The sequence below is a fragment of the Poecilia mexicana genome, unplaced genomic scaffold (assembly GCF_051168715.1).
Source record: "Poecilia mexicana isolate PSO_F unplaced genomic scaffold, ASM5116871v1 scaffold_23, whole genome shotgun sequence".
In the NCBI taxonomy this organism is placed as follows: Eukaryota; Metazoa; Chordata; class Actinopteri; order Cyprinodontiformes; family Poeciliidae; genus Poecilia; species Poecilia mexicana.
Window position 1 is genome coordinate 7,285,629 of NW_028263392.1, and position 17,379 is coordinate 7,303,007.

General features: G+C 39.7%; 1 long non-coding RNA gene across 1 annotated transcript in view; it reads left to right on the forward strand.

Annotated features, from left to right (window-relative positions):
* Positions 1 to 17,379, forward strand: part of LOC106906623 (uncharacterized) — an 85,439-nt gene that overhangs the window by 23,330 nt on the left and 44,730 nt on the right. The window contains exon 2 of the long non-coding RNA XR_015762132.1: positions 2,283 to 2,433. This is a non-coding gene — a long non-coding RNA (uncharacterized LOC106906623). The remainder of the gene's footprint in view (positions 1 to 2,282; positions 2,434 to 17,379) is intronic.

Below are 17,379 nucleotides of genomic sequence, written 5' to 3' on the forward strand. Positions count from 1 at the left end.
CATGTGCTGCTCAAGTTGAGGAACTTCATCATGCTGCTGTCGGCTCCCCAGTACTGTAAGCCTCGTGGAAATGCGCAAAGTTTTCAAGAAGACCAATCCAAAAAAAAGAATGTCAGGCTGGTTTGTCTTTATGATTCTTCTGGCTTAGGCAAAGAGAGATTGAAAATGTTGTCAATTGCAGCTTGCCAGAATAATGAAGCAAAAGTCTTGTCACTATTATTCTGATGTTTCTTTTTTTCTGCTATAGGGAATATTCCCCTTTGATTTCTTTTCTTGATTTTTGCCAGAAAAATATCCTCAACTTCTTCTTTTTGTGCTTATCTTGCAGTTCTATCCCTTTCCCAGGAATGTCAGTTGTCTGTGTGTACACACGGATTTTTGAAGTTTCAGGCCACCGGCTCTCTCACTTCCCAGGGCCAGCCTCGTTTCAGTCGTGTTTTGTGTCAGAACACGCATCTTATATTCATTCCAGACTCCTTCCTGGACTCACTTCCTCAACACATCAACATTGTTTGCCGGACGAGCATCTGTGGCCGGAGTTGTGCGAAAACTTTGGAGTATTTATTATTCAAAGGCCTTGCTCCCTGTGCTGTGTTAGTAAAAAGGAAAAGGGATACAGCACTGACACACAGTGTCACTAACAGGGAGAGCTTCAAAATCCCACAGTCGACTTCCCCTCTATTATTTGTTCCAGTCCAGGAAGGCTGAGGCGAGATCACATGGGAGCAGAGCTCGGCGTGCGAGTGTGTCTATATGCTTGACGTCTGTGCAATAGTTCCTGTGTGAGGGTTTGTCATGCTCGTGTATGTATATTTATGTCAGCAGGCCTAGCAGGAGTTGGCATGCTCTCATTTTTATTTTAAAGTCAACCGCTTGCATGTTTATTTCTGTGTAGCTCACCTATTCAGCACTGTGAAAAGGTGAATGAAGGCTGACTGATTGGTTGGCCCTCGCCTCCTTTCACATTCTGTCAAACATTAATCGTCAGACCGCAAGCTGGAATTTTATTGGGATTTAATGTGATACGGCAATGTAAATATCATTAGGAAGTGGAAAGAAAGTTGCATGTTGCTTTTTGATCTCTTGGCAACTAAAAACTTTGAATATTGCGGTGTACTTTTGCATTCTTCTTGGCAAACTAGCTCAAACTCAGTGAGATTGGACGGAAAGTTTCTCTAAGCAGACATTTTCTATCCTTTCCTCAGATTTTTAATCGGATTTAAGTCTTTACTTGGACTGGGTCATTCCAGGACATCAGTATTCTTTCATCTCAACCATTTAGCTGTGGCCTTTCCTCCTTACTTAGGACCATTGTACTGCTACAAGACGAATTTGGTCTCAAAACTTTGTGTCTCATTTGAAAGGATTTCTTCCAGGGCTGCCTTGTCTTTAGCTCTGTCCGTCTCCCCACCAATTCTGACCAGATTCTCTTTCACTGTTGAATAATGGCATCAGCATAGCATGATGCTGCCACCATCATGTGTGATTCTGGAAAAAGGTGGACAGGTTCAAAGCAGATAATTTCATTTAAAGGCCATAAAGCTCGGTTTTTGGGTCCCGTCTGAGTAGAGCATCATCTTCCACATGTGTGCTGTGTCCCCTACAGCTTACTTACAGTTTACTCTGTTTTCTAGAATAACTATTTGGGGGAAACGTAGTTTTACTACAAATACTTGTGTAATATGGCTATTAAGTATCACTACTCTTACTCGTGTAAAACTTCTGGTTACAAGAAACAGACACAAATCCACTGCTTGATAAAATAAGAATTTTTGTTTGAACACTGTTGATCTGATATTATTTTCTGTCTGCTGAGACCTTTGAATTTCAAAAAGATGCAGTAAACACTATTTTTCCATAAGAGACTTTTTAACCTTCTGTATAGTTTAATGCATTTTATATTTAAAAGAAAATTGTTAAAAGTACTTTTGTCATACAGCATTTTTTCCTTTTGAGTTTCTTAGTTTGTTCTTGCATTTTGTTTGTGCATTTCTAGTCAGTTCTTAGCTTAGATTTGGCTTATTTTGTTATGTCCTTTTTAGGTTCTTTCATGTTTAGTTTACATCCTGTTTTATTATATCAATGTTCACCAATAATCCCTTATACAATTCACCTGCAACGCCTCCTCATTCTCAAGTTTAAAATGATCTGCCACTTTTTTTAAGTGTTTTTTGCTGTTTGATTCTCAATTTTCAATGCACCGATTCACATCTTCGTTCTATTCTGTCCCTTTTCATTGTTCCTGAGTTTAGTGTCCTCTTGTTTGTTTTGTTTTTTTGCAGCCTGTGGGGTGCAGAGCTGTAAGTATGAGCAGCATCTTGATGAGGAAATGCAGACTGACGCAGCACATGCTTCAACACCAACAAAAGTATGCACCGAACACTGGACAAAAGTCGCGGTTCACTGAGGACTGGTGCTGCGTACCGGCTTGTGGTAAGCTTTAAACAGGACTTTCTTTTTGGTTTTCCTTCACCAAAGTTTTTTTTTTCTTGTCACCCTTTTACCAAAGGCTAGATTTATGGAGTGCACGGAAAGTTTTTACCCAGTTAACAGTTTCTCACCTCTCTGCAGCTCCTCTCTGTAAGTCCCTTAGGTAGACTCACAAGCAGTGTGTTGCACTGTTTTATTTAAGGGTGTCACTGAAAATGAGGCTGAACACAAATACGTCTGGGAAAACAAAAATTCTGCAAAGCTCGTAGAATTTTTATTCCACTTCAAAATTATGGGCTTCCTTTCACAAAAACTCATAACGAAAAACGTTGAGGTTTGTGGTTGTAATGTGGCAAAAAAATATTTTATGGCCTCAAGTTTTTTTAGGGGGGAAAAAAACCCACTGCTTTTATTGAGGCAGACCAGTTTAGAAAAAGGAAAAACAAAGCTCTGCTGATTGATCTTCTTGTTGCGCGTTTGGTTATCTCTATTTACCCGAAACATCGCATTTAATCGATATAATTAATAAGACTCCTATGCTAGCTCAGCCTCCCAAAGCCATAAACGCTCACACACTGATGAATCCCACACTCCTTCCAATCGCAAACAGTCATAATGAACAGCACCACATGTCTACATCCTTCAGCCTTCTCCTTTCTCCCACCGGGCAGCCCAACTTCGCAGACTTTACATGCAATATTCATGCCTTGTCGGAGAACAAGGATTCATGGTCTGGTCAGCTGAACAAAAAAAAAAAAAAAAGCCCTGGCAATCACCGATTGTCTCTTGTCCTTATGAAAGAGAATAATTCTTTAACATACGCCAAGACTGTTCAAAAACAGCCTTTTTTGATGAGTGACACTTCCCGTCCTCCGGATACTTTTTATGTTTCAAACTCATTAATAAAGCAGCACCCCAGGAGAGCTTGACACGGGGAAACGGTGCATACGAGCGAGAGCGAGCGCACAAGCGTGTCTGCGTGTGTGTGCGTGTGTAAACTTTCGGTGTTTGAATTGTCAGGTGTGATTTTGAGACTCTGATCTTCACATAACGTTCAATCAGGCTAGTTGTAGTGCTATTTAGCATTTTCCTCTCTGACAATCTTGCTGTTTTGAGGTGGATTTTTTATATATTTTTTTCCCCCAGAATATTAAAGGCGTCAAAGGGAAGAAGTGGAATTCCCTGCAGCGAGGTGAGACGGCCTCAAAAGAAAGACGGGGAGTGGAAATTAGAAATTACTATGCTTTATTGAAAAATTGTCCCATTATATTTTTATCCCACAAGAAAAAAAAAAAGTCACACGCAGCTTTCCGTATCTTTTACCCACTTTTGTTCTCAAATCTTTTCTGGTCAAGTAGTTAAACTGCGGTTTGCACTGTAGTTCTCACCCCATCACATACGGAAAAGATCAGTGCAAATATGCTTATCGGCCCTGTTCTTTCAACATCTGCTTCCCCGCTTTGTTATAAATATTATGAATCAAATACATGCGATTGTGTTAGAGCATTTAAATGGTAATCTTTCCCTTCCTTTTTGTGTGCACCGTGCCGGAGCGTCGGCAGTGTTTAGTCTTCTCGGGCGTCCATATTAAAGCTTAATGCACTTCTATTCTAATAAGACATGGGGATTTTGATGAATGCAATGAGCGCATGTTTTGAAATGGCACAATATGCATGGCAGCATCTTATCTTTGTAATGCAAAGAGTGCGTGTTATGAAGCCTTGAGGTAGGAGGATGTTTTCTAAGTGAGCCCCTCTCTCTCTGTCTGTCTCTCTCTCTCTCTTTTTTTTCTCTCCCAGGAAAAGCGTGCAGCACATAACCACAAACAGATGCACGCTGCCGTAAACATACACTGGGGCGATTTAGAACTGTAGGCTTTTAGTCAGCATATTAAATGTGTCAACTCATAAAGTAAAAACGCTGTAAATGTTTTCAATATTCATGTTTGCGTATTTGTCAACCTGCATTTCATAACGAATTCATGAAAAAAGCCTCTCTAACTGCACGCCGGGAGTACGGGGGGTGCGGGGGGTGCTTTGTGCAACTGCATACATTTTTGAAGAGACACATCCATTTGGTGCTCACCATGAGAGATTTGCATCACAGTCCTTTGAAAAATAAAGATAAATATTTTGTATCATGCATTTTTAAGCGCAACACCAATAAAACATAACTCCTAAGATCAGACTTGTGCTGAAAGTGATTACTTGTTTAGTCTCAGAGCATCACTCATGGACTTTCATGTCACTTTGTTTAGTGAATTATTAACATAATTCCATTATTGATTGCTATAGTTGTTAGTTAAATGTTCTTTGGCAACAGCTTGTAGTGAATAAATAACTGGCAGCTTCTGCATGAACTAAATCTGAGGTGTTGGAAGTGCCTGAGAGCCAAACAACTGCCACACTCTTTCCCATTTCCTTATTGTTTGGCCAGTCAAGAGTAAACCAAAAGATATATTTAAGTACAATATAGTATAATAATAACAACAACAAAAAAATCAAAATATGTATGTATAGTTATGCATTACAAAATACAGGCTGTTGGCAATAAATGGAAAATCTGTATAAATAACTGCAGAGCTGTAAACACATTAGGGTTTTACTGTCTTTCTGGGAGCTCTGATGTTTTTAAAGTTTAACAGCTGCTGGGAGGAAGGATCTGTGTTGGCACTCTTTTGTGCATCTATGATGCAGCATCCTGTCACAGCAGGAGCTCTCCACTTCTTCAATTAGCTATACAGTAGCGTCTTACAAAAGCAGAGTTTTCTCTGAGTAAGGGGAAAAAAAATCTTTAAAGAAGCTGTAGCTACTTTTAAGGCACTTTATTTCAGAGTTTAAGTCTGTGTTTTAGATTAGATTTTGAGGTGTACATGATTTAAAATTATTTGACAAAAACAAGATTGGAAGCCAGCTTTGGCATCGCGATATTTTATGATTTGTGGAACATAAAGGTAATTGAAGCCAAGCACATCATTTTTATGCTAACATATTACACAAATTGATGCAACATTTCATAAATTTGAGTCTAAATAAGTGTGAGTTTTTAATATTGAACTAAAGTGTGGAGGAACTTTTTAGTAACTCAGGAAATGGTCTTTCTTTCTAAAGAAAAAAAAGGCTTCAAACCCTCACACGTTAGAGTTTTGACATTTCAGCTGCGAAAAAGAAATCTGAAAAACAGTTTAGAAAAAGCCATGGAAAGACATCTGTTCACCCAATCAGAGCCACATGTTGCAGCTGCGAGATCAGATGCAGTTCAGAGGATCTCGGGCATCTAAGACGTGTATGTCCCCGTTTAATTATTTCATACGCTGAGTTCAGTTTCTACTGTCACGATCGCAAATTGGTCATCTGTCTTCCAACGGTGGTAGCCATTTTTCATCGTTTCAGACTCTAAGTGATGATAAGCAGATTAGGGGCCACTAATTAAACAATAAGAATGCTCATAAACATAGCCGTAAATTAAAATATTAGCTGCAGAAATGGACAACGAAACAAAAATAAATCAAAGCCCAAATTAGACCCGTCTATTTCCCATCATATTTTTGGCAACAACCACCTGTGGTCTCATTCTCAACATTCCACAGGATTTAAAAGGTCTTATGACAAACACATACCCCCATAACTTGGAGGCTCGGCTGCTATTCCAATAAAAACACAGTGCATGTGATCCCAAATAAGTTCACATCCACGTCGATGGGGTTCAGTAGAAAGGAGCGAATCCAGATGTTGCTTTTTACAGGATCTTTGCTTCGGCTGTCAGTTTTCAACTGGATTTATAGCCAGAGTACGTGTCAGAGATGCTGTAAACCTGAAGGGTATGCACATTATCAATTAATAGAATATTTAAGACTCTGGAAGAAAAATAAGTCTGCAAGGAATCATAGGTCTGCACCCCTCACAGCATGGAAGTGCAATTAATTGCACTTTCAGAGGAAGCAGGAGAGGTCACTCCATGGTGCAGAGCCTGCCCTTCACCAGGTTTTACTAAATTCAGATACGTAGTTTACATCGCTGCTTCTCAGATGTAGGTTTGGACTGTTGATTCAGTCCTTGCTTCATCTCATCACATGCCCGTTTGGAGTGGAGATGCATCAAATAATCTCTCGGTAGCCATGAGTTGTTAGTTTTTTCGGGTTACCGCAATAGCTGGCAACTCAGAAATTCCTCTAAAGCATAAACCCTCAGCACTACAAAGTGTGTGATCTTCAGTGTGGAAGCTGTTACTGCAAGGAGACTATAGTGAGCAGTTATAGGTGTCACAAATGTGTTTAAGAATTAAGTACTTAAACAATTTTTATGGCTCTTGACTGTTGCTACCTAAATGAGCTCTAACAAACAGCACATCAACTGGAAAAATTATTTCGTCTAGTGCTTTAAAAATCCAAATAACTTTGATTCCATTTCATTTTCATTATTCAACTTTTACATGTTCACCATAGTGAGACACACTATTCGTTTTTGTGATACTGAGTAACTTTGTCAGATAAGATGTTTTTTTTTACTATCTTGACTTTCTTGAACAAGATTTTTTTTTTTTAAATCTTACCCATAAAGTTACTGGTTAAATAAAACTGAAATGGAAGAAATAAGATGACTAGACTCCAGTGGGTGATGGGCATTTTGCTCGTTCTCTTTTTTGTACCTTTAACAGTTCTGGTCTTTTTGTACCAACCTGACCAGAGATGAATTTATTTCAATTAATTAGAAGTTGATATCAGAAAGAATATAAACCTAGCAGTTACTCAGCTTTGTCTTTTTTAAGTTTTTACACCCTATTTAAAATATTAATTGCTGCAATTGGAGGTTTTGGCAGTGGTTTGGAAATTGAAATTAAGTCATGAAACTCTGTTTCCATTTGTTCACAAATCGTAAATTCTTGTTATAAAGCAGCTGGTTTCCCACACGCACAGTGTGACGTCGCCTCTACTCACAGCAGAAAGGCTAAGAAAACCATTTTGAACTCAATTAGAATTCTTAAAGAGAAACTGGGATCTGCTACAAATCTGTATCAGCATGTCAGAGTTTTAACAAAGACGTATGTTAAAATATAAAACATATATTTGAAGAACTTATAGTTGTACATGCCCAAGTGAGTACGGCAAAGAATTTTAACCTTTTTATTTTTTTTAATAATAAATAAACTTACCTATAGGAAGCAATGTAGTCCTTTTTTATATATAAGTAATCATATTTTGTTTGGAGCTGTTCCTAGCTTCATAAGGTTTTATCCCTTGCACACTGTTGCCTTGTTTTCCTAAAACCACATCATATAATTACTGCGGTATTCATTGACATCCTCCGTTGCTGTTTAATTAGCCAGCTAATGTTGTTTTTCTCTGCTGCAAACCCTTCATTTGTCTTGCTTAAGGAGCTTCTCTCTCTATTACCAAAGGAATATTGAATTTATTTATTCAAAGTGGCAGAATATGCAACAGTTAAACCCAAACAGTAGACTATTAAACCTCTAATATGAGCTAATGTCTTCACTCGCAACGCGTACTGGCTTGGAACCACAGTTTCTTTGCTTGGAGAGGGAGCTGGATTTGCAAAGTGTGTCTAAACCAGGTCCGTCAAATAGAAACTACGAAGTCTCACAAATCTCCTGTGGCATCTCTTATGTGACTTCAGTGATGGTGGACCATTCGTGAAGTTGCAGACAATTATTGATCTTCGCGATATTCTCCAGCACTTAACCTTTACACTAGCCAAACGGGGTATGAAGTCCCTTATTGAATGTGTACTTTAATGTTCTTCTCTGGTGACGGCCCTGATCAATACCCTCCCTACTCACTCTCATTAAGCTAGCGCCTGTGATACCTCCTTAGGCCTGGAAATCTATCTGCATATGTTTTTGAGGACTAAATTAGCAAGGAGATGTGACAGTGGACACAAATGTTATATTTCACTAGATTTATCAGTTCTTAACAGCATTTTTTGTTAAAAAATGTTTATCAGTGTTGCGAAATTATTCGTTTTGTAAATTTGTAGAAAATGCAACATTCAACTTTGAGAACCCTTACCGATTGTTTGCATGCTTGACAGGGATGTTTATGTACAGGCATGTTTTCAAACACATTTGTGTACCAACCTTGTTCCGTACTGAAAAACTGTCATGGAGAGTATCAGTTTAGACATGCAGCTGTTTTCTTGTTGTCTTGTGAAGATCTACACACATTTGCTTCAGTTAAATGTCATGACTTTCTCATTTAAGAGTGACTAACGGAACTGGGCATCTGTACCATGCAATATTTATATTGTGTGGAAACAGAAAGTCATGGATGACTAATTAGAATTTCCTCAACACCTAAATAATAAAAAAAAAAGAGTAAAGTATCAAGCTCAGCAGAGACCAGCTGCAGCTGACACCAGCCTGACCAAATAAAATAATAAAAGAGGACCTTGAAGCTTAATTTAATGTATGTGGTTCACAATTTGACAGCTTGAAAGGATTGTAGTGTTTCAAAAACGATTCCGAATACGGTTGGATATATGGATCAACAGAGACGTTGGTTTCATTTAAAGTGGCAACGTTTCAGGTGAACACCTGAGTTCTCTAGTCCAAACAAAGCCCCACCCTGTCCCTCTTCACTTCCCACTTGGGAATCGTTGGTTTAAATGTTAATAAAACAGCAATGGCATTAACTGACTGGTTTTTTTTTTAAATAGTAGAACATGGCATGTCAAAAATATGAACACCTTCTTGAAGGTATTAGAGAATGAAAGATTTTATCTTTATTTTATGTAGCTTTCCACCTTCTTGGCAAACATGGAGTGTGCTTACTGAAGATGGAGGCCTTTTCTCCCTGTGTCGGAGTCTGGCACTGGTGCATGGAGATTGGATGCAGTTGACTTAGCAGAAAGGGTGTTTATGCAAATTCATTACAAGTCTTTCTTTCCTAGAACATTTATTTTGTGTATTTTCATACTTACTTTAAAATAAAAAAAAATTTAAATCAAAAACACCACCGACATAGCCTTCTGTTTTTATCTTAATCTTGTCATAAATCAGTTATTGAAAATGAAATTTCCTCGGGTAGCGCCTAGGTGTCGAGTAGCAAAGCTGCTGTTTGACTTACATCCGTTCTCACTTACCAATGTCATTGCCAAAAGAATATTCCGCCCTAGATTATAAGATAAAGAAGTCACAAAAGGCATATACTTTTACACTTCAAATCTCCGTTTCCCCTTATGTAGGCAAGATGTTTCCAGATAAGCACCATTAATCATTCCACCGCATCTGTTCCCTCTCGCACACTTTCACCTGTAGAGCTTCTGCACTCCGAGGAAGAAAAAAAATGCTGCTTCTCCTCGCAATTGCCTGACACATTATCTCATTAAAATGTACAAAGAAAACTCCTTCTCTTTATCTCTGATAATCTAATTAGCATCAGCCAGATGGTTTAATAAGGGATATCGGCGCCGTTTAGCCTCCCAAACGGCCCGCTGGAGGAGAAGAGCAGAGGAGGCTCCTCTCCACTCTCCTCTTCACTCTGAATAGCTCTCCAGGGTTCACATTATTGCTTCCTCTGCCTGAGGCGAACCACTCCAACTCAGGAGTTTAGGGAGGATGAATGCATCCAGGAGAGAGGCGTGCTCAAAGTGAATCAAATAGGCTGAGATGTTGGATACTGCTGGGAATGTTTTAAACCAAATAATGGCAGATAACTGGTTTCACCTTTGGTTCCCCCAAGGAGCCAGCCAGAGATGTATGATTAGACTTTAAACGATTCGGAGTTAAATCGCAATCTATTTGGTGTGCGTTTTAATTGTACGGTTTAAGATTGCCTCATGCGGTCGCGTCAAGTTTCAAGATTGCTTGACTCAAATTCCACAAAAGATGTGCAAATAAAGCACTTTGGAGGTAAGTTTTATCTTCCTTTCTGCAAAGCAAGGGACTGTATGTTCTAACTTCAAGCCGTTAGGGCTGACAGGGCACCAGTTCAAATGAAGTCAGGTTTCATATCATTAAGGAGGAAAAAGTTCGATGTCCAGATTACATTAGAGAAGTCTTAGCCAGCTGGTCTCCCCCAGTTCTGACACTTCTCTCTCCGTAATGAGCGGACGCTGCAGTGCCCGAGACATGAATGCTCAAGTAAAGTCCGGTCGACAAGACGTACTCAGTCAGGCCCTGCATCGGCAATCTGGGCGAACACGTCGAGCAGAAAGAAAGGGGAGCCCGGCAAGTCGAGGAGCCAGACGTCGAGAGTGGAGGGGGTGGTGAAAGGGGCACTGCAACCCTCGATGCCGGCAGCAGTTGCAGCAAGAGGGAGACTGAGAGAGATAGAGACATGCTCAATTAACTCCCCAACTTCAGAAGGGCTTTTCCTGCTGGCCAGTGGAGAGGAACAATAATGACTGGATTTAGAATAAAAAGATGTGCACATCTACAAAGGAAGGGGTGCGAGTGGGGGGAGAGGACGAGATAAGGGGCTCCCATTTAGATTGACGGCTGGAAATTGTGGAAGGTCAGCGCGATCTGTGAAGCGTCACCCAGGCAACTGCTTTGACAAAAAAAAATAATTTCAAAAAAACTTGCTGTCCATCCAAGCTTGATGATTGGTTGTGAGACTTTGTTGCTTTTAGTTTATGTAATTTGCCCACTTTTTTGTTGTTGTTGCTAGGATCATTTCTTCTAACGGTAAATACAACAACAACCACATAACACACAAGTACCTTCCGGAGGTGTTCACAGATGTTTAACTGTTTCACAGCTTGTTCCCAAGTTGTTCCTTGGGAATAATTATGAATTTATAATCATTCCAGTGACTTCCGGGATATTCCAGAGAGTTTGGATAACCTCTAAAGAGATGAGCTCAGGAGGCATCCTGATCAGATATCTGACCAACTTCAGTTAATTTCCGATGGCTTTCTTTCAGGCTCTCCCGATTGACGAGCTTGCATGATGCCATGCGAGGCGGGTGAAAGGAACGCACATCGGCTTGGGTCAATAACAAGCCATACGAGTACCAAAAGTTGTAGGTGTAGAAGTTATAACATGTAGATCTTTATAGTTTTAGGTGAGTCTGTCAATCCCAGCTTTACTAGAAATTATTTTACAGTAGATATAACAGTTAACATAATTATTCCAAAGACTTCTTTAAGGGTTTCATGCAATGGAGTTCTAGCCAAATGTACTTAAAACTGATTACTCTTTCAATAGACATTTCACCATTATTGGGAACAATCATGGACAAGGTCCTTTGAAAGAGATTTCAACAAGCATCTCTGTCTAATCTGCGCCAACGCTGACAAACCTCCTTGTGCTAATTGCACATTTGCAGCTGCAAAACTGAAGAATTTTTAACTGTCGACTGAATTGATTAGGCACAAATCCAGTTTTGCATTTCCTGAATATAGGCCTCTGCCAACATTACATGAATTTAAAGTGAAAATTAAACATTTTCACTGAGATTATTCCCTGCTTTCTTGAACTGTAATTTTCCGCTGCAGTCATAAAATGCATTGAATGCTGCACGTTGAAAGCAAAAACGTTCCCCTCTTTTTAGTACTTTGAGCAGCTGTTTACATACAATTTTTGGCAGTACAAGGAATTTGTCAAGACAAATCCTTACTCTGATCGTAACAGTAATTACATCCCCCAGCACTTGACACAACCTTTCAGTATTTTTGCTCTTCAGGCACTTTTTAAACTGTCGTACAATCAATTAAACCCCCACAGCCCCATCTTCATCTTTGCTGATCAGTCGCTTCAAAGGCATTCATAATATTCAGACATAAAGCACACTTAACAGTTTTAGTGTGTGTGTGTGCGTCGCTCTTCCTCTCTGTTTGTACGCTCCAGCTATAAGTGTGTGTTCTCACCAACCTGTGCTCATGTATTGAACTTTACCAAGTGCCGAGCAAAGATCACACGTGGAGGTCTTATTAAACTTTGAGCTCACTCAAAACTTTGACACTCGGAACATTGAGAGTTTGCATTAGGAATATTAATGCCCATATTAATATTGTGTTGACCTTTTGCCATCCACAGACCCGGTACTGCAGTCCAAACACAGAGACGCTGTTTTTAATTCCTCAGTCTGGAAGAGGAAAAGGCAGACACTTGCATGCATTCATTATTTTCGAAAGGAGATTTTTGTGTGTGCGTGTGTGTGTGTGCGCACACAACTTAACACTTTGAATCATGTATGACTGGCTTGAGCCGATATAGAATAATGTTTCTGATCCTGCTGATGGGGAAAAATGCTCACGTGACAAAACCTAAATGGGAATCGTGTATTAAAACGACATTGGTTTGAAATACATGTGCGTTTTCTTAAACGCCAATTCTGTTACGAATAACACAAATTCCTTAGATACAAGAAGCTGAAATACAGTTTAGAAAACAAGTTTGAAGGAGCATTAAGATATTCATAAAGGAAAGGATACTTACAAACTTCAAAATGTATTGTAGTTTGTTAGGATTTTGCTTTGAACATCAACTAAAAGTAGTGCACACTTTAGAAGTGATTGGAAAACGACACATAGGTTTTAAAATCTTAGAATATTGAAAAATGTATAGTGGATTAGTTTCCAGTGAAACAGACTGCATTCTGGAGTTGCAGAGTGCTACTGCTTAGACAGGAGATCACACTGCATTTGACAATTTTTAAAGAGCAGCAAGTAGAAAGAAATTGTTGATTTAAAAACAAACCAAACAAAAAAAAAACAGCAGAAGTTGCTCTTGTCAGATGAGACCAAAATTATACTTTTTGGGCTGTGTCTGTGTAGGAAAACAATTACTGCATTATGACTCTGAACACATCATCTCCACAGTATTTAGATGAAAGCATATTTGTATGCTAAAGTGATTCACCTATAACTACTTTCTCAAGGCGCTGCACCTGCTCTATCCTCTCTGCACCACTTCTTCCAAAACCACACGAAACTGCTCCCGGACACAATATTCTGTTGTTTACAGATAATTTACGTCATTGTAAATACGCCGACTGAGTGAGCACCGGTAAGGCAAAGTGGAATCCCCTTCATTTTCCCGTCTCCCTCCTGACTTGAAGTAAGTTAGTTTACCTCCAGGATAGAAAGGCTTTCTGGGGGCATAACAAGCAAAAGGCAATGTGACAGGAACAAAGGAAGTGCATTAGTCAACCATGTTGTATGTTTCTGGGAATCCACTGTGCAGAGCTCACTCAGGAGAAATTACATTTCTGCTTTGATTTAATTAAAGCTAAATATTGGGCAATCGTCAGGCACTTGGCAGGGTATTCTTGACACTGTAATTATCTCCTGAGGTGCTTTTTGTCTTAAAGGCAGCATTCATGCGTGAAACCAATTCCAGCGTTGACTCGTCAAGAGCTCCCCCCCCTTTTTTTTTTTGTTTCTTAAAAAAAACAAAAAAAACGCCTGACACTGTTTGCTTACCGTACCTTTAAGGCTTCAACAACTTGTCACATGTTGGCTTCCATGGGGCGACTTTTACAGACTTGGAGTCGCTGAAACAAATACAGTTTGCATTAACATAATTTAAAACAAAAGTACTTTTCAGAGAAAAATCTGTGAAAACAATAGCCATTTTTCTAAATAATAAAATAGCTCTAAATAAATCATCTCTAAACTAAAAAGAGCAACATTCAGAACCTTTCAGCTTTTTCACTTTTTGTGGTGTTAGAATGACAACCTTTTTTTAATTTTGTTGGATGGATCAGCAAATATGTGACAAGTGAAAAAAAAAAGGATAAATGTCTTCCAAAACTAAAAGAAACAATCAATTCAGAAACATTTTATTCATACCCCTTTGGTCTGTTTATCAGAAGTAAAAATCAAGTGTAAATGTATCTGTCGTGTATCGGACGTAGGAAACAAATGGAAAGTGATCTCTTCAGATGAGACTAAAATGAAATGTTTTAAGCTACATAGAAACTGAAAACCATGCTGTGAAACATGGTGGTGGGAGCATCATGCTGTTGTTTTGTAATATATATATTTTTTTAGGTTTGCAGTTCTATGCTTTCTGTTCTCGCATATGATTCCGATAAAACAGTTTGTCGTTGTAATGTAGCAAGATATAAAAAGTTGTCAAAGTTTTAGAACATGCTCTTCTCCCATAACAGAATTTTAAAACAAAATTCTTCAAATGAGGTTTATTTATATATATATATATATATATATATATATTTATATATATATATATATATATATATATATATATATATATATATATATATATATATATAAAAAACCTCAATTCTTTCTGTTCCCTCCCTGCGCCCTCTCTTTCACTCTGTTTTCTCTTGAATTATTCACCAGTGTCATCATGTTGACCTGTTCCTTGTCAGAGCTCTAGCTGTGTCTTTGTGTGTGTGTGTGTTTAAACCAACGCTGCAGCTGTGTGGGTGCATCTGTATGTATGCGTGTGTGTGTGTGTGTGTGTGTGTGTGTGTGTGTGTGTGTGTGTGTGTGTGTGTCGGGGCCAAGCATCGCTCTCCTCATGCAGTCCTCGGCTGTAATTTGTGTCACTGACTTGAGTTTGATGGGTGAGCAGCTTCGCACAACACTGTGTCACAGGGGTGGGGTGGAGGTGCGCGTGTGTGTGTGTGTGTGTGTGTGTGTGTGTGTGTGTGTGTGTGTGTGTGTGTATTTTCATGCCACGTCCACATGACTTTGTCTGTCTCCATCTTGAGATGTGGACATGTGAAGCTGCGATGGTGTGCGCCCGCATCTGTGTGTACGCCGGCGTGTCCATGTGTGCTAGTGTGCACCTGCGAGGATGAACAGCGGTGCAACTCTCTCTCCTTTTCCGTTGCCTGCATTGGCACCGTGTCACAGTGAGGAGCCCGGAGGAGACATCCGAGGCCGCGGCGGTGAGACGCTCACAGCTGCCACTTGTCACATTAGTCAGCTCAAATTTGGAGGAAATCAATTCTGAACCTTAATTCACTCGACGACTCCCACGCCCCGGCCAACAGCAGCAGATCCCCCCCACCTCTCTCCTTCCCCCTCCTTTGCTACCCCTCCTTCCCATAAGTTGAGGAATAGAATCCCGGGGGACACAAGTCATCAATCTTAAATCACCTCCTCCAAACTAATGGCAGTCCTAACCTGGCCAGTCCTGCTAAATTGAATTATTACTGGATTGACGAAAAACTGCTAAGAATAATTCTGAAGGAAAAGGAATGGAAGGCGGTGTGTGTTTAACGACAGGAAGTGGAAGGGAACTGGTCGGAGTGAGTCACAGAGGTGTGTGTGTGTGGTGGGGTAGAAGTTGTCCTCATGCGAGCGCCAGAACATGCAAGAAAAACACGACTCGGCTGTGCAACTGTTTGCACGCGTTTTCAAAAATGCACATGCTTAAGCATTCTTGCTTTCACCTTTCACAGACGCCTCTCGCACACGCAGGGCTTCGGCTATGCACTGTATGCTAATGTTCATCATCAGTCAGGACAGATTAATGCCCGGGCTCTCAGCTAGACAGACAGAGCCGGTGCATAGACCACCCACTCATTGAGGCACAATGCTTGAAGACAGGATCCTGGAGAAGGTGCAGGAGAATAACCTTTTCAAGCACTTAATTCTTCACACACAAAAAAAAAAATCATGACCTATTAGGTGCACATACAAAGTTGTATTCTCTTTATCATTGTTAAAGTTAAGGGAAATAAATCTTAACACTCTGAAATGGTTCATAATTGGTTTCCAAAGTTGATGGCAGGAAACTGCTTAGTGAGGCATCAAGAGGGATGTTAAAGTTAAAGGACTGCACTTGTATTGTGCTTTTTTAATAATCACATTTGCATACTTCAAGATAACAATACGCAACATCTGTAGGCAACCTGGTATTCAGTGTCTCGCTGAAGGGAACTTGGAGATGCGAAGCCACAGTATTCTGATTATCAAATGCAGATAAGTGTGCATCATTTATTTGAAAATGGGAAAGTTGGCATAAGAAGAAGAATTCAATAAACTCAACACCTGAAATCCTTGAATCTTGTTTTCAATAAAAATCTGGAAACTGTGTTGTGTAAACTCATATCAAGAGGTCATTTAAAATGGGCAAGGATTGGAAAGCGAATAGGAAAATGGATTGCAATAAATGCAAAGAGAAATACTAAAAACCTGTTTGATGGAGGTTTAAGCATACCCATGTGCTTCAGTAGTCTTATCAAAGCCCAGACCTACTTGGACGTTGATCGATCACAGGAGCTCCCAATGTATTAGGACTGAGCTGGAGGCGTTTTGTTGAGAAAAAAAGCAGTTTCCATATATGCGGAGACGGTAGGGACATACCTCAGAAGACGTGTATCTAAAGTCCTAGTGACATTTTGATTAACAAAGTTTTGACTTCAGGGTGATGAATCAAATGCACAGCCCACATTTCAGATTCTTATCTGCATAAAAAAAAACCTGCATCCTTAACTGTGATCCACTTTTGTTGGTCTTTGATATACAATCCAAATTAAATACATTTGTGGCTGTATCAAGATAAACTTTTAAGCTAACATCAGATTGTACAGAGCTCTCTGTCAGGTGTGTAAAATAAAACACACACACACATATATATATATGATTTGTAAACTTGTGATGTGACGTAGAATAAAACATTGGAGTTGTTTGATCATAAAGTGCATGCATTTTCTGGTAACTGACACCGTCTCTCAAGTGTATTCTGCTGTAAACAAGTTGACTGTGTCAGCCGATCCACTTGTGGAGACACATTTGCCGTTCCCCGCTGTCACCAATTGCGCCACAACTGCCTTGCGAGGCACATGAAAGTGATGGATGAAAGTTTCTGTCTCCCATGGTGCAGAGCTGAATTAAATTGAAAGCTACTGTTTATTCCCCCCGTGTGTCGTCGCAGAATCAGGTTTGTTTGCAATTGATTTAAGCCGAGGGCGGGGGAGTAGGGGGGTCTTTTTGCGTCGGAAAGGCTAAGGTTTTCCTCTTGATGGAAGAGATGATTGAATTTGTTTTGTCTTGCATGCGTCTCCGC